Source organism: Dasypus novemcinctus, chromosome 12, assembly GCF_030445035.2.
Source record: "Dasypus novemcinctus isolate mDasNov1 chromosome 12, mDasNov1.1.hap2, whole genome shotgun sequence".
NCBI classification, from domain to species: Eukaryota; Metazoa; Chordata; class Mammalia; order Cingulata; family Dasypodidae; genus Dasypus; species Dasypus novemcinctus.
This window is the reverse complement of record NC_080684.1, coordinates 23,242,105-23,261,058: the sequence shown is the minus strand read 5'-3', so window position 1 is coordinate 23,261,058 and position 18,954 is coordinate 23,242,105. Positions and strand designations below refer to the sequence as shown.

Here is an 18,954-nt window from a genome sequence, read left to right as displayed (position 1 = left end):
CAAATGACATGATCCTATACATAGAAAACCCTGAGAGGTCTACAACAAAGCTTCTAGAACTCATAAATGAGTTTAGTAAAGTCACAGGTTATAAGATCAATGCACAAAAATCAGTAGCATTTCTCTACACCAATAATGAGCAAGATCAGGAGGAAGTCAAGAAACAAATACCATTTACAATAGTAAAATAAAAAAACAAATACTTAGGAATAAATTTAACTAAAGATGTAAAAAACTTATATACCGAGAACTATACAAGACTGTTCAAGGAAATCAAAGAAGACCTAAATAAATGGAAGAATATTCCCTGTTAATGGAAAGGAAGACTAATTATTATTAAGATGTCTATCCTACCAAAACTGATCTACACATTCAATACAATCCCAATAAAAATCAACACAGCCTTCTTTAAGGATCTCGAAAAACTATGAAATGTATTTGGAAAGGAAAGAGGCCCCGAATAGCCAAAGACATATTGAAAAAGAAAAACGAAATTGGAGGAATCACATTACCTGACTTTAAAACATACTACAAAGATACAGTAGTGAAAACAGCATGGTATTGGCATCAGGAGAGACACACAGACCAATGGAATCAAATTGAAAGTTCTGATATAGAACCTCATATATATAGCCATATAATATTCAATAAAGCCACCAAACCCTCTCTACTGGGAGAGAATGGCCTATTCAACAAATGGTGTCTGGAGAACTGGATAGCCATATATAGAAGAATGAAAGAGGATTACCATTTCACACCTTATACAAAGATCAACTCAACATGGATCAAAGACCTAAATATAAGAGCCAAGACCATAAAGACCTTGGAAAGCTGTGTAGGGAAACATCTACAAGACCTTGTAATAGGAAATGGCTTCATGAACATCACACCAAAACCACGAGCAGCAAAAGAACAAATAGATAAATGGGACTTCCTCAAAATTAAAGCCTTCTGCACCTCAAAGGAGTTTGTCAAGAAAGTAAAAAGGGAACCCACACAATGGGAGAAATTATTTGGCAACCATATATCCAATAAGAGACTTATAACTTGCATATATAAAGAACTCCTATATCTTGAAAATAAAAAGATAAACAACCCATTTAAAAAATGGGAAAAAGATTTAAACAGACACTTCTCCAAAGAAGAAATACAAATGGCTAAAAAGCACATGAAAAATGCTCCAAATCTCTAGCTACCAGGGAAATGCAAATCAAAACCACAATGAGATACCATGTTACTCCCATAAGATTGGCAGCTATGGAAAAAACAGAAGAATCCAAATGCTGGAGAGGATGTGAAGAAATGGGAACACTCATCCACTGCTGGTGGGAATGCAGAAGGATCCAACCATTCTGGCGGACAGTTTGGCGGTTTCTCAAAAAACTAACCATAGATTTGCCATATGACCCAGCAATACCTCTGCTGGGTGTATACCCAGCAGAACTGAAAAAAAGGACACAAACCAATATATACACACCAATGTTCATAGCAGCATGGTTCACTATCGCCAAAAATTGGAATCAACCCAAATGCCCATCAACAGATGAGTGGATCAATAAAATGTGGTATATACACACAATGGAATACTACATGGCTGTAAGAACAAATACACTACAAACACACGTGATAACATGGATGAATCTTGAGAACCTTATGTTGAGTGAAGCAACCCAGGCTTTGAAGGACAAATACTACATGACCTCAATGATATGAAATAAGCAAGCTGCCTCAGAGAGCTAGAGACTGGAAGGTAGTCTTACAGGAAATCGGGGGGTAGAGGAAGGATGTAAGCTGACATCTACACGGGTGAAATCTATGATAAGCTGGACGTAAGTATGTACACAAGGAAGAGATAAAATGAGGGCATAGGGTTACCTTTGGGTGGGGTTTTGCTGGTTTGAGGGGGGCTAGGGATGGACGGATGGGTAATATTGCCCAAAAAATTGGGGCAACATACGAACATAGGAGATTGTCAGGTGTTGGTTGAAAGTAAAATGCTGAGAAAACCGTATCAAAATATAATTAGGAAAGTTACCTGTTTAAGATACTCAAAGGGGATAATCTGTCACAGGACAGACTCCTAGGAAATATCTGAATGCTCATTTTGCCAGAGTGGGTTATACCATTGGGTAGAGACCCATATAATGAGAGTGAAGGTAGACCCACATCCTGGGGAGGACTAATGCCATCAAATAGAGGGAACTGTATCTCTCAAGAGAAAGGGTGGCTCCCAGGGCATTAGGGCAGTTGAACAAGTCAAGCCCTCAACACTGTTGCAAGTATCTCTGAACGTGGCTCCTCAAGAAATGAAGACTGACTGTCACTGTGGGCCCCAAGGGGAGGGGGAAATAGATATTGAATAGATGGAACCAAAGTAAATGTGACGGCAAAAGAAGTGTTTCACAAATGTACACACGGATGGATATAAAACATGTAATATTACACCAAAAACATATAGGGGATGACAGGCTAATAATGTAAACCATAATGTAAAACATAGGATAACTAAAAAATTTAGAACTATATAGCCTAAAGTATAAACCACAATGTAAATACAAATGTTACCTTGTTTGAAAGCTATTGTCTCAATATCTGTGCATCAGTTTCAGTAAATATGATATGAATAAGTTAAAAGATTATCTCTGTGGAAGGGAAAAGGTTTTATAATGGGTATGTGGGAGTACTGTATATTGTTTATATGAATTACTGTGATCTAAGGCTCTTGTGAAGAGAAGCTCAATAATTAGGAAAAAAGGAAAAAAAAAGATAGGATGTAGAATTTTTCCAAATCAATATGTATTCTATACCTAACCTTTAAACTCATCGCTATATTCCATTTTACTAGAAAGGGAACCTGACATTATATTGGGCTTCACTTTTCAGGAAGTTTTGGATCACAGAGTGGTTCAACAATGGCAGTGGAGGAATCCTGATATGGGATGTTATGGACAGGCGATAAATGTTTGACAGGGAGTTATACAGGGCATTTGTCCAGGGTGCATGGAAATGTTTGGATATACTCATAGTGGAAACAATTAAAAACAACAGCTGGGGGGGTACTGGCTTCCTGGCTGGGGGGGGGGGTGCTCTGTCATCATCCCTAGGGGAGCAGCAGCAGTCCCCCAGGTGCAACAGTAAGGACCAGGAAGGAATGAGGGTCCAACAGTGAGAGCATGATACTAATGACTATGCTTGTGAGCCTATACACCTGATATAAGAACAAGGCCTAGAGCAGCACTGTGCCTAAGAGTTCCCTCCTGACAGTCTCTGTGTTACTCAAATGTGGCCAGTCTTGAAGCCAAACTCAGCATGTAAATGCAATGCCTTCCCCCCAGTGTGGGACATGACACCCGGGCACCGAGGTATCACTACCAAGTACCAGCTGATGACATAACTAGAAAATGACCTTGAATTAAAGGTTCAACATGGACCAGCAGACTATTCCTGTCTACATATAATAACAGGAGTTAAAAATGTTCTTTGACCTAAAGTAAGGGGGAAATGGAAAAGACAAATGAGTTCATATGGCTATGAGTCTCTAAAAAAGAGTCTGGAGGTTGTCAGAAGAATTGCCCTTATGCACACCTGAGCAGAGTCTCAGAGACAGATAAAGTAGGTACAACCCCAGATATTGGTCCTTTTGAGGGCTAAAGAGACCCACAGGTTCTATGGTCATGACAGATTGGGTTCACTGCCATGCCAATTGACCCTTCTTTGGAGCTGTTGTTTCTGCGTGATGGACCTGGACTCAGATGGGATCTCTTTTCAGAAGACTTTCATGCTACTTTACTGGAATTGTAGTTGGTGCTGGGGCTTAAGATGTATCTAGGGGATTTGAATCTCTGGACTGACAATATGATAGCCAGGCCCTGAGCGTCAACAGACTTCAGCTCCTACACTATGATTTATTGGACTTACCCCACTCAGCTAACATGGAGTTGAAGAATGTCAACCACCACACCATGGAGCCTAGAGTGCCTACAACTGAAAGCAGGTGGATTGCATCCAATATCCATGTGGAATCTAAACCCCCTCATGACATAGATGTGGAATGGACACAACCAAGCCAAGGTCCACAGGAAGGAGGATATAGTAAGGATCAGAGTGAACTTAATGATATTCTATTCATGAACTATTGTGGTTAATAATTGAGAAAATGTGGCATTTGTGTGGAAAAAGTTACCATGGTGGCTGCTGGGTGCAGGGAATGGGAGGAATAGATGAGATGTGGAGGCATTCTCAGGACTTGGAGTTGTCCTGGGTGGTGCTCCAGGGACAATTGCCAGATGTTGTATGTCCTCCCATCGCCCACTGGATGGGACGTGGGAGAGTGTGAGCTATGGTGTGGAACACGGGACATGGGGTGCAGCGATGCCCAGAGATGTTACTCATCAGACGCAATGGATGTGTCATGATGATGGGGCAGAGTGTTACTGTGGGAGGAGTGGTGGGGTGGGGCGGTGGGGGTGAATGGGGACCTCATTTTTTTTAATGTAATATCTTTTAAAAAATGAATAAATTGTGTAGAATTTGAAAAAAAAATGTAGATAGAAAAAACCTTTTTATAATACTAATGAGAAAAATCCAAATTAAAGAAATACCAGTTAGTGCTATCTTTTTAGCAAAATAATTTCTAAAATAATTACAAAATAATAACAACCAAATCCCAAAAGCTTTAGAGAAAAAAAATCTCAGATATTGGTGGGAACACACACAAGGACACATTTTCTAAAAGACTAGGTCAACAATAAGAATAAAAAGCCCTGTAATTCAGTATTTTTTTGACCAGTTCTTAAATGTGAACTATAAAATATGACTGGTAAAGGTTTATATACAAGTATATTCACTAATATTATAAAACAAATGAAAGTGACAAATATTCAATATTATAACTATTGAGTTTCTAATTTTCTTCCTTACATGATAGAATACACTGAGTAAATAAAATTGTGTTTAAGAATATTTATTTATATAAGGAAAAACTTGTACCTGAGTAAAATAGTTGAACAAATAAATGTGATGTTGCAAGGAAAACATGACATCAAATGTTATTCACAATGTGATGTTTATTTTATTAAATATAAATACTGCTTGTGCATCATTTTAAATACATAAACAAGCTGTAAATACAACAAGATGTTAGTAATGAATTCTGTGTGATGTTGCCATAAGAGATTTTGTTTTTCTTATATTTTTTAGTGGATTCTAAATGAATGTATGGGATATTCAAGTACAATTATCATTATTAAACAGAAAAATTATTAATGATAGCTCTCCATAATTTAAAATTATCCTCAGTAGTAGGAAGTAGAAGAGTTACCCTCTAGAGCCATACCTTTAAGTATTAAATATAATTCCTTTATATCAAAATTTTCCCTCTTCATACAGCCATTCAAACAATGAAGCAAAATTATTTGCAAATTACAATCCACTTCCTTCCTCAGAATTGAAAATGCAAGATTATATTCGTTAAAGATACACAAGAGAAACAATAATCTATGAAAATGTGGTTCCACCCATGATACTAATTTGGCCTCAATGTATTGGACATGATGAAGGCAATGGACTTTTGAAGACACTGGATTATGAAGCAAGAAGTAGCAGAAGAACAGAACAGTAGAGGCAATCAGTGCAAAAAAATGTGTGGCTACCAGGAAACACTGATTTTTAGTCGAGTAAGAACTAACTTTCTGTGAATATAATTTACTAAATGGCTGCCAAAATGCAGGCAAATCATTTCTCCCATAGCCTAGGTCAGGAGACTTTTTCTATGAAGTTGTTCATAAACCATGTTCCCACTGTAGCAACCCTCCACAACAGAAAAAGCTTTCCCAAAGGTCAGAGGAAACCACACTTAGGGCATTTTGTGGGGAATATAACATCACATAAAAATCATTCATATTAACACAATAATTGGTGTCTCTTGGGGAGAATTTAATCCAACCACATATTAAAGAAGCCAGATGCTCTTAAGATTTTGGGGGAAGTATGGGAGGGGGAAAAGTGGCATATATGGGAATTCCCCATATTTTTTATGTCATATATATGTAATCTAAAGCTTCTTTAAACTTTTAAAATTAAAAAAGAAACATTGGAAAAGCTAAAATTTTAAGTAATCAGTCGTGATTAACAATTGGCCAAAATCCTAAATTTACAGCTTCCTGAAAGTTCTATAGCTTTTTTTAAAATTTTGATGAGGGTCCAGCTCAACCTTTGACAATGAGATGTGTAATATGGCTCCATTTCTGGGAAGGTAAGTGATTAGGAAGGAAATTCAAAAAATCAAAAAACAACTACAGGACTTCCTGGGAAGTAGTGAAGTTTTCTTTTATAAGAGCCTTAGGAGCAACACAGGGAGGCAAATGCATAGAACTCATAGGTTAGATTTGACTGGTTAAGAAGATCCATATTTAATAGCCAAATTTAAATTATTCTCTATGTCGCACTCAATCTTTGTTAATAATAATTCCTACTGATAACTGTTCTTTGGAGGAATAAACTCTGAGTACTTCCTTAAGAGTGCAGAAGGAGAGATAAGTGCCCTGAGGCAATATGATAAGAGCTGCAGACTCTTTTTTTAAAATTTATTTTTATTTTTTAATTATCTTTCTTAAAAGTTAACAGATCACAAAAAACATTACATTAAAAAACATAAGGTTCCCATATACACCACTCCCCACCCCCCACCCCATTATTTTTTAATCATATTTTTTTGAAGATACATAGATAACAAAAAATATTACATTAAAAAATCTAAGAGGTTCCCATATACCCCACACCCCACCCACCCCACTCCTCCCACATCCAAACCTCTCATCATTGTGGCCCATTCATTGCATTTGGTGAATACATTTTGGAGCTCTGCTGCACCACATAGATAATAGTTTAGATTGTAGTTTAATCTCTCCCCAGTCCATTCAGTGGGTTATGGCAGGATATATAATGTCCATCATCTGTCCCTGCAATATCATTTAGGACAACTCCAAGTCTCGAAAATGCCCCCGTATTACATCACTTCGTCCCTCTCCCTTCCCTCAGCAACTACTGTGGCCACTGTCTCCACATCAATGACAGTGGAGTCTGGGAGTTTCCAGACGAGCTAGTACCAGATGAACTGAAAATGGAGATGAATTGTTGGTTCCTTCACACCTAATCAAATCTCGAGATGTGGATGATGCTGATGCTGGTGTTTCCAGTGGTCAGAGTTAACTACACCTATTGGGCATACATCATGTTTCTGCTCTTGTGTTATAATTGTTTTTGGGTTTGTCTGTTTGTTCAGTTCTGTGTATATTTTGATACCTCCAGATGGTAATATAAAGAGATAAATAAAAATTTCTAAAAGAGCTCTATTCAAATGGCCAAAAACTAAATAAGCACTTATATTAATACTTAATTTTAAATGTGAATGAGATCTCTACAATGATAAAAATTGTAAGTCTTGATTAATGAAATTACTATGTCTTTTCATAAAAACTGGTTCTTGCCTAAATTGAAATGGTTTATTTTTCTTCACAAAATAAAATAAAGGATGTAAAACTTAAATGAATATTTTAAAAGGTAAAAGTTTGTAGAAATGCTGACTAAAATTGGATGTTTGTTCAAAAAAGTGTGTTTTGTCCTAAAATAAGACAGCTGGTTTTCATAAAATCAGAAAGAACATATGCAGGACAGGACTTGAATGCATTTGGTAAGTTATAGAGGGTATTGTGGTAACTTTGGGTAAGGGAATATGTTCTGTAAAGGTAAAATTTGTCTTAGGATAATGTATTATAGTCTATATGGTTATAAATAATAAGTTTATGGAAGCGTTGGTTAAATTAAAGTGTTTAAACAGTTAATTCCAAAAAGTCATGATTAAACAAAAACTGAATTAGTAATAAAAACAAAAAGTAATTTAGAACAGTAAAGCATGTTGGCAGTCAGCCTCCCCTGCCACCTTGTTTCTAAAAACCATTTCTAGTATTGCATGCTACTAGATATTTGAAATAAAGAAAAGATATTTGCATATAATCAAATTGAATCATTATTTTGACAAGTTTGTTTAGTGTTGATGGTAATCGTACTTTGTAAAAGATTTGCTTGGAAAGTTTCCAAAATCATTTTAGTAAACTTATGTATGTAGGATGTACAGAATATGTTTTTATTATTAAGGAAACTGAAAATAATTGTGTCCTAAGATAAAATGATTGGTTATTAAGAAAGAATAAAATGTGGGACAAAACCTGAATGAATACATAAAGTGCAGAAGGTTCGTGGAAAAGAAATTTTTATGGTTAAAGTTGAGTAAGATTTGATGGGTCTATCTATAAAGTTTTAAAAGCTTTAGTGTGAAATAGTACACTGATGCAAAGTTAAAATTTTGTTCTTTCTCAAAGTTTCTCAAGTCATTAGTCTGTTTTAGTAAAAAGTTTGTGAAGAGTTTTTCTCCTGAATAATCATTATACAAAGAAAGTCTGTTTTATCAAAATAGCTTCTTGTACTTTAACCTTATCATTTCCCTGGTTTTCTAAGAGGCAAGTCTTGTCACTTTTAAAGGAACATAATGTTCAAACCTGCTTTCTCAAAGTCATATCCTGAAAAGTCTCTTTTTATTTCAAACTCTTGCAAAGGATTTGAAAAAAGTAAAGTAATAAAATAGTTGAGTTCCTTTAATATGTTATAAGTAGAATGGAAAGTGTTTAAAAGTATTATAAAATTAAATGGAATTCTTTAACCCTCTGTTAATTAAAGTTGTATGAGTAAAAAGTTCATAAGAATACTTAGAGTGTATAAAATTCCTGAAAATTTACCAGTGTTTCAGCATAATATTAAACAAAAGTACAATGTGATTAATCATGGTATTGATTGGCTAAGGATCTGGAAAAAATTATCATTCCCTTGGAAACAAAAGTATTTACTGAATTATGGCAAAACAATTTATTATGGCAGGCTGCTTTTTCTAATTTTGGGGTGGAAAATATATTCCACAACCATGGGATGATTCAGTAAACATTACTCAACATAATCTATGAAAATGGTTACTGGCTCTGCAACCCATATTGGTGCACAAAGGAGTTCATAATGCTTCTAAATAAGTTAAATTGGATAAAGAGGAGAAAAATTTTTTGCAGGCATGTGTGAGGGATCATTGAGTGTTTGTACTATGCACGTTGGCTACTTTAACTGTTATTGATACCAGTTTTTATTGTTCTAATTGTTCTCTTAGAGCTTGTGTTTCTTCCGGTGCCTGGCTACATCCCAATAACACTGTTCTCCTGGCTCGATGGGGTGTAGAGCGTGGTTGCCAGTCATGTTGCCCCATCCATGGCAGCTCACTCCTGAATCGTAAATTTTGTGGAATTTTAAAAATTATTACATTAAATGTACTAAGTGCTTTATTGGGTTACTGGAAGCAGGAATCATTGGATTAATTGGAGTGATTACTGCTGCTTCTGTTGCTGGGGTAGCATTACATAATTCTGTTAACACTAAGGAATATGTTAATCATTGTCATAAAAATGCTAGTGACATGTGGCATAGTCAGACTAAAGTAGATTTAGAATTGAGTAATCATGTTAATGATTTAGAAAATGCTTAATTCATTTTGGAGATACTGTATATAATTTACAACTGAGACAAAATCTTAAATGTGATTAGAATGAGTCTAACTTTTGTATCACACCATTGATTTTTAATAATAGCCATTACAATTGGTCAGAAATTCAGAATCATTTGTTGGGATATAAGCATAACTTAACTCTTGATATTTTAAAGTTGCAAAATCAAGCATTAGACATGTCACAAAATATGCTAAATACTCAATCTATGGATTTGGGGGATGAATTATCATCCAATTTAAATGCTATTAACCCATTTCATTGGTGGAGTGATAAATTGATCCAGACTCCATCTCTGGCAATGTTTGGAGGACTCCTACTATTATTTGTGAGTCTCATTATTATGTACAACTGCATAAAAAGGTGGTCATAAGCAGAAATACAGCCCTTTCAACTGATCCAGGCTGGATTGACACAAAAGCACCCCTAAAATAATCATAGCTTGGCTGGTAGTCAATGACAGGTAAAACTTTAAGAGGAAAGCAACCTAAGACAGGCACAGTTGCTTGATTAAATTAAAAGGGGGAAATTGTGAGAATGCTGTGGCCTTGGCTAAAGCACAGTCATCATCTGGGAAAAGGGCACAAAGAGTGATGATCCAGAGAATGGAAGCAGGTGTACTTGAGATTAAAAGGATCTCAGCATCCACCTAATTCCTGTGTGTGTCCAAGAGTAGGAAGGAGAGGAAGTGGGAGTGACAATCATTGTCAGAGCTGGATAAGGAGAATGTATTAAGTAGGTCAGTAAAAAGATATAAAAGGACAGTTTAATAAAAAATAAATGGCCTCATTTCTTTGGAGATAATGGTCCCCTGATCCCCATTATGTTGTGTCTTTTATGTTTTTCTTTTCACTTCCATGTTCATACAGGTTCCTGCAACAGAAGTAAGGATCATGGTCTTATTTTAAAAAAATGTGTCTTCATAATGGTGCATTTTCTTAAGTGGAAATGAAAATAAATTTGTAAAGGTTCAAACAAGATCTCAATATCTTTATGAATTTCTTCCATTCCTCTCTTTAAATTGATAGCTTTTTCAGGCCAAAGTTAATCCATTCAGAACTTCTTCCCGGTCTGGGATATAAGGTCCCAGGAAAAAAGAGTAGAGGTGATTTCTTTTTCATTTCTTATAATAGAAAACATCCTCCTACAGGGAGTCTGCAAAACAGAACTGAATGCTTCAAGCTTTAACCCTGGTGAACAGGAGATAAGATTAAAAAGAGTTAGATTGACATGGAATGCTTTAAACCAACTAAATTAATTAAAAAGGGAATGCAAACTTTCTTATAAGAGTTAAGAATCATGGACTGTGTTTTCTTACAATCTCCTTTCTGACTCAAAATTCATAACTCAAATGATAAGGGGAAAAGACTAGATGAGGAATTCTAAAAGCTAATTTAAAAAAACTACATTTATATATAGTTATTTGAACAGAGGTATTCACAGCCATCAGTTTTGTTTATCTTATATCTTCTAGATATCAGTTCATTTGGCAAATGAAATATCTTCAATTCCAGAAAGAAACAATACCATGAATGCTTGAAAACTATTTAGAGATATCTACAGATGTCTGGAGATTTGCACTCTTGGGCTCAAAGACCTAGAATCTCAGAACTTGTCTTTTTCTATAGGACTGTGTTACAAAATACATCCAAACGTGATAAAATAGCTTGTGCGAGAAAGAATGGCAAATTTTGCACCTGAGTTTCAGGTTAGAGATGGAATTGGAATGGATTTAAACTATCAGTCCATGGTTCTAATGCTTTAAAAACATGCCCTTCAAGATGGTGGTGGAGTGAGGCACTCCTGGAGTCAGCTCCTGCTACAGGGCAGTTAGCAAACACCCAGAACTCTCTGGAGCTAGCTGAAGCACCTGTTTGGGGGCTCCAGGAGACCAGAAGAGCATCCTGCAACATCCTAGAAGGAGTGAAAGGAAGAGACTGCCCATCAGCAGAGAAGACTTATAAGTAGAGCACTCCACACCACGGAGGTCAGTGCAGATGGAGGCACAAGCTGCCTTGGGAGCTGTTCCGTGACTGGGGTTGAAAAGTCCACTTCCCCAAAATGGGGGAGGAAGAGACGTTTGGGCACCAATTTCAGCTACTGATGAGTAAATTCAGTGGATTACAGTATAATCCTGAGAACAGCTAAAGTTTGAACCTGTCAGAAAGAGGATGCGAGCTGCTATTTTAACTCTGCACCTGGGGGAACTGAAAATCACAGTGCTAGTGGGGACCAGCTTCTTTCCATTCAGATCAGATTGCAGCTCTAGCCTAGACCCCATTGCCAACTCCAGCAGGGTGGAACCTGTGGAGACCTGCACCAGCCTCTCTGGGAAATTACCACCCAAGCCATGGAGGTTGGTGGTTATCCTACTCTGGTGGCACAAGCCACCCCAGGGGCTATTCTGTGGCTGGAATTGGAAGCTCCATTTCCCAGAAACAGGGCAGGGGAGGAGGAGATGATTGGCTGCCAATTTTGGCTACTGATTGGTAGACATGGCTGGCTAAGATATAACCCTGGGAATAGAAGGGGTGTAAACCAGCCCAAGTCAGAAAGAGGCGAATAGCCACCATTTTTACTCCACCCCAGCTTGAGGGGAGCTGGACTGACTGAAACTCTCAGTGTCAGCAGGAACTGGTTTCTTTCATGCAGATCAGTATGCAGCCCTAGCCTAGGCTTCAACCCTGCCTCTGGTGAGGAGGAGGCTGAGGAACCCTGCACCAGCCTATATAGGTAACTGCAGGTAACTTTGGCTGCCGTAGACTGAAATTCAGAAATCTACCATGGTAACTGTGGTCACCTTGGACCTGCACTGCATAAGTTGCTGCCCACACCTGCAGCTCCATCCCCACCCCAGGCAGGGGAGAAAGGAGTGTGAAGCTCTATCAGTCTCTCTGGGCAACTACAGTCTAGGCATGCACTTGGATTATTCCACACAGCTGTGACTCTGTCCCTACCCCCAGCAAAGGAGAAAGTTAGAAGAAGCTTCATTGGTCCCAGGCAAAATAAGGGCAGCTTAAGCCTCAACAGCTTACAGAACCAACTACATGCTTGGCTCCTACTGCACAACCAGCAGGGAGAAAGGGCAGGAAGCCCTAAACTAAAGAGAAAAACAACACCCAGAATAAATACTCTAGTAAGCCAGATGCCAAGACACCAACAAAAAATTACAATCCACACCAAGAAACAGGAGGCTATGGCCCAGTTAAAGGAACAAGTTAAGCCTCCAGATGACATAAAGGAGTTGAGACAACTAATCATAGATGTACAAACAAATCTCCTTAATAAATTCATTGAGATGGCTAAAGAAATTAAGGATATCAAGAAGACACTGGGTGAGCACAAAGAAGAATTTGAAAGCATACATAGAAAAATAGCAGGTCTTATGGGAATGACAGGTGCAATAAATGAAATTTTAAAACACTGCAATCATATAATAGCAGATTTGAGGAGGCGGAAGAAAGGATTGGTGGGCTTGAAGAAATGGCCTCTGAAAGTGAACATCCAAAAAAACAGATGAAGAAAAGGATGGAAAAAATTGAAAAAGGTCTCAGAGAACTAAATGACAGCAAAAGGCACACAAACTTAGGTGTCATGGGTATCCCAGAAGGAGAAGAGAAGAGAAAAGGGGCAGAAGGAATATTTGAAGAAATAATGATAGAAAATTTCCCAACCCTATTGAAGGACATAGATATCCCTGTCCAAGAAGCACAACATACTCCCATCTGAAAAAAATCCAAATAGACCAACTCCAAAACACATACTCATCAGAATATCAAATGCCAAAGACAAAGAGAGAATTCTGAGAGCAGCAAGAGAAAGTAATGCATAACATATTAGGGATATCCAATAAGATTATGTGCTGATTTCTCACCAGAAACCATGGAGGCAAGAAGACTGTGGTCTGATATATTTAAGATATACAAGAGAAAAATTTCCAGTCAAGAATCTTATAGCCAGCAAAATGAAGCCAAAATTAGAATATTCAAAGATAAACAGAAACTGAAAGAATTTCTAAGCAAGAGACGAGATTTTCAGGAAATACTAAAGGTGTGCTAGAGCCTGAAAAGAAAAAACAGGAGAGAGGAGCCTGGAGAAGAGGAAAATAAAATATGATAAAACTCAAGTAGTCAGAATAAACTTAATCAATGATGTAAAGCACCTGTATTCAGAAAACTGCAACCCAATGTTAAAACAAATCAAAAAAGCCCTAAATAACTGGAAGAACATTCCATGCTCATGGATTGGAAGACTAAATATCATTAGATGTCAATTCTGCTCAAATTGATATACAGATTTAATGCAATCCTGATAAAAATTCCACCAGCATTAAAGAAAAAATTGAAAACACAATCATTAAATTTATTTGGAAGGGCAAGGAGATCTGAATAGCCAGAAACATCATAAAAAGGAAAAGTGAATCCTCATCTCCAGACTTTAAATCATAATACCTACCTATAGTGATAAAAACAGCATGGTACTGGACTAAAGACAGACACAATAGACCGATGGAACCAAATTGATGGTTCAGAAACAGACCTCACAGGTATGGTCAAGTGATTTTTGACTAGTCTGTCAAACTCACGCAGCTCAAGCAGAACAATCCATTCAACAAATGGTGCTGAAAAAATTGGATATCCATAGCTGAATGAAGGAAAGAGGATTCCTATTTCATACCTTATCCAAAAATTATCAAAATGTATCAAAAAACTAAAAATACATCAAAATGTATCAAATATTTTTGTAAAAATACAAAAAACTAAAAATACATCAAAATGTATCAAAAAACTAAAAATAAAAGCAAGAACCATAAAACTTCTAGAAGAAATTATTGGAAAATATCTTCAAGACCTGGTGGTAGATGGTAGATTCTTTAAAGACATAAGAGGAGGACTGAGTGGACTACTGATGTTTAATGTATGTAGAAGTTTTAATTTGCTTTACTGTAAAATTGTGGAAATGTATAGTGTGAATGGTAACACACAGTGAATAACAGCTAGTTTATAAATGAGGATATGACTGAAAATGGTAGTCTCCTTATGTAAATGCCAATTGGCAGAATGCTGGAGAACAATCTAGGAACTGAATAGTACAGTAAACCAAGAGGTGGATGAGAATTGTGGCTGATGGTACAGATGCTAGAGTTAATGTATGTCACTACTGCAGGGTGTTGGGAATGTGGAAAAGCATGGGAAAAATACAGCTGGAGTGACCTACAGACTGTGGTTAGTAGTAATAATATAATATTATTTCTTCTATGCAAAAGATGTACCGTGTTGATACTGAGGCAGTATGGAAAATGTGAGCCAAATATACACTATGGACATAGAAACAATCAGATGATATTATTTTATCTGTAGCAAATGACACACCACATTGTGGTGTGTTGTTTGGGAATTCTGCACACGTGCATGATTATTTTATAAGTTTACAACTTCTGTCATAAAAAATGTTAAAAAATAATAATAGGGTGGGTTGCGGGAAAAACACACCAAATGTAAGATAAGGACTATGATTAGTAGTAAGATTTTGGCAATATTCTTTCGTAATTTGTAACAAACATCTCAAAACAATGCATGGTGTTGGTGGAGGGTTGATGTATGGGACCCCTGTATGATGTTATGCATGTTTGCTTTGTAAGTTCACAACTTTTACTCTACACTTAATTGTTTATGTATGTTCATATATAAATGATATAAATATAATATTAATAGTGTTGGTTGGGTGAAAAATACTTTGGTTAGTAGTAATATTTTGACAACACTCTTTAATCATTAGCTTAAAAGGTTTAACAACAATGCAAGTTATTGGTGGTAGGGTGAATTATGAGAGTCCTGTATGATGTTATATGTTTGCTTTGTAAGTTCACAACTATTATTATATACTTATTGTTTATATATGTTTATGTATGAGTGATATACTTCAATAAATTTTTTAAAAACATGCCTATTCAGAAGAATGTCAAAGTGCTTACCTCCATAAAAAAAAGGAGCAATCTACTATAGAAAAAGCAGTTGATCCTAAGACATGTTTATTTATGTATAAAATGATCAACTCTAGGATTTTAGAGACTATAACTGGCTGTATTAGTACAATAAAGAAATCTCTTATCCTCTGCATATGGAGAGAGGATGGAAAACACAAATGAAGATAATAAAGTGATATGCACAGTATGTGCCATCAAGGTATTTAAACTCTTAATCAATTTAAGAATTGTGACAAATATATTAAGGATGATTTCAGATTTAAAGATCACTTCAGCAAATTAAATCCATGTAGGGTCACCTGCATATAGGCAGAAAAAGAAATGCACAATCTCATAAGATTGCAGAGACCTATAATTCCTTGTCCAAAAGCTGTAATGCTCAAGAAATACATTTTAGTTTTAACCTTTGTTTGTTGTCAGAATCAAGTTCCAGCCCCTAAATTAAAAGAAGGGCTCAGTATTAAAGAAATGAAGGAAGCCTACTATCAAACTCTTCATATGATGCAGCATTTATATAAGGAACATATGATTGTACATGCTTGCCTCAGTGAGTATAACATGCTGTAGCATGCTGAAAAGGTCTGGTTGATTGATGTCAGTCAATCTATAGAATCAACCCGTCATCACAGCCTGGAGTTCACATTCCAAGATGGTAGGAATGTCTCACAGTTTTTCCTAAAAGGAAGAAAAGGATACCTTTGGTAAAAGAAAACTCTTCAATGCTATTTAAGGCTTAAACATCTCAGCAGGTAATGAAGCTGGTTTCTCAACTGAAATAGAAGCTTTGGAGAAGATGAATGAAGATCTAGAAGAATGGAAGGAAGCCTGTTTCTTTCTTGAAAGATGATGGAGGTCTGCTAGCTTCTTATGAGGAATAACATCATTACTCATTGCTCTTAAATATTAACACAATGGAGATTGACGGCTGTAAATGGCAAATTAAGTTATGGGTGACTTGAAATAACAAAAAAGGAAAAAATAAGGTGTGTACGATGGTGCTTCTGTGTAATTTTATTTCCTTGTAACCTATATGCCAGTGTGGAAATTTTAGCACAGCATTGAGAGAATACAGTATCACTACCTCTCATCTAGGATAATATAATTATTTAATAGCTAAATGTTATGTAGCTAAAATAGACCTTATTTTATATGACTTATGTTATAAAATGTATTGAGAAATTTTAAAACATGGGTAACATTTCCAAATATGGGAAGAAAGGACAAAAGTGTTTTACAAGAGAGGGTTTTATTACAATATATTTGCTTTTCTTTCTCAATTCTTTATCCAGACAAAATTTTCTTCTCTTTCAATGGGTGTTCTAAATGGAAATTTGATTTCATAATGGCTGATAGAAACAGACTTAAGCAATATTATATTGGTACATCCTGAAAATGAACTGAATTATACTTTGGTTTTCTAAAAGAGAGAAATAAAAAAGAACTTCTTAAGTATCCAAATACGTTTTTATTTAGCTTTCAACTTTCCTACATTTATGTAAAATGGTTCAGCTCATGATGTAGTTGCTTTGGATTCATAATGAAAATGTAAAATTTCTTGAAGGACAGAATTTAAGACTTAACCATGTTTGATATATCTTAATGAAATGAAAGAAATAAAGATCAACTTATATTTCATTCAAATTATATATTTATTGATTTTTTGAGAGAAATATGGCAAGCTAATAAAAAAATTGTGAATAAGCAAAAGAAACAAATGAAATTTATAGACATGAAAAAATTCAATACCTAAAATGAAAGTATCAGTGGGTTGTATTAAAAGTGAAAAAGACATTCAAAAGAAAAGAGCACTGAACTAAAATTTCAATATCAACTATGCAATGTGAACCAGGGAGAAAACATAATAATTTTTTAAAATCATGGAGACTGATATGTGAACCAGTAATAGTCAAATATGCATATAGAGTGATGTCAGCAAAAATGGTAAATTACCCCCAAAGCCTCGTGCCTCTATAGAAACATTAAGAAATCTAGATAAAACAGTCATATTCAACTTTATGCAGGGTCAGAAAAGAGCCAAATGTTAACAACAAACAAGCAAATGCTGAATGAAGAAAATAGCAATGTAAAATTAGAGGGAAAACTTGTGGCATTATACTAGCCCTTTCCACCCCCTCATTGGCATAGGGGCAGTATTAAAAAGGACAGCTCAAGTTCACATGGTAGGATGCTGTTCCAAAGGGAGTGGAGAAGACCTTATTCTCAAACAATTGCATTTGTCTGAAGGACTAACACAAGGTGCTCATATTTGTTTCCCTAATTCAGAACTCACACAGGACCAAAAAAAAAAAAAAAAAACAGGATGCAATCCTCAAAAACATCATAAGGCAAAAACTATTAAAATGATATCAAACAATAGAGTACAAAAAAAAATGGAACACCAAAAGCCAGAGAGGAAAAGCTGGAAAGAGAGTTTCTTTGTAAAGTAAGGGCATTCAAATATACCAATGGTTACTGGAGAATTTAGAAAGCCACACACATACCCAGGACTAGACAGACAATCAAAAAGACCTCAAAAGACACTAATATTCACATATGCCTGACTCTAGGCTCAGTGCAAAAAGTAAGTAGAGCTAATGAGGAGCTGTATATGTCTGGGCTGAACACTGAAGGATGGTCCAGCACAGAGCCAATGTGCAAAATCTGAGTTATATTTTCCTCTTTTCTCCACCCCTCCTCTCACCTCCCAAACCCTCCCCAACCCTCCCTTCCCTAGCCTTCTCTACCCTCCCTCCCCTCTCCTTTCCCTTCCCATCTTCTCTCTCTATCTATATAGTTATATATATGTATGTATATAATGCTCTTGGCATTCAACGTTATACCTGAAAACTAGTTAACTAGAAAGAGACATTAGAATGATACACAATTAAGAACACAGACTTTACAAAAATGTTTAGGAAAGTTCATGAAAAAGCTACAGCAAAAAAAAAAAAAAGACAGAACCTAAGGAGGAAGAAAATTATGATTTCCAAATGTACCACATTATAATATCAAAATTTTTCATTTTCAGAGATGATTATAAGGCACCATGTTAAAGAAGAAAAAGAAATAGAAAGCATCCAAATGGAAGGGAGGAAGTAAAGCAATGCCTATTCACAAAAGACATGATCCTATATAGTAGAAAATCACTACTTGTAGGGTACTAGACCAATAAACAAAATCAGGTGTGTGTTTTACAAACCAAGAATGAGGAATAGATAAATGAACAGGAGAAAACAATTCCATTTACAATGGTATAAAAAAAGAATAAAATCACAAGGAGAGACGTGCTGTCTCCATGCTAGTGCTGTCTCCATGCCTATGCTTGCAACCTAAGGAATGCGGTAATTAAGAGCTCTCTTAAGAGTTCCT

At 36.0% G+C, this 18,954-nt stretch overlaps 1 pseudogene; it reads left to right on the top strand.

Moving 5' to 3' along the window:
• The first annotated feature begins 11,162 nt into the window (after positions 1 to 11,162).
• On the top strand, positions 11,163 to 16,463 carry LOC101439712 (serine/threonine-protein kinase RIO3 pseudogene; annotated as a pseudogene).
• The last annotated feature ends 2,491 nt before the right edge of the window (positions 16,464 to 18,954 follow it).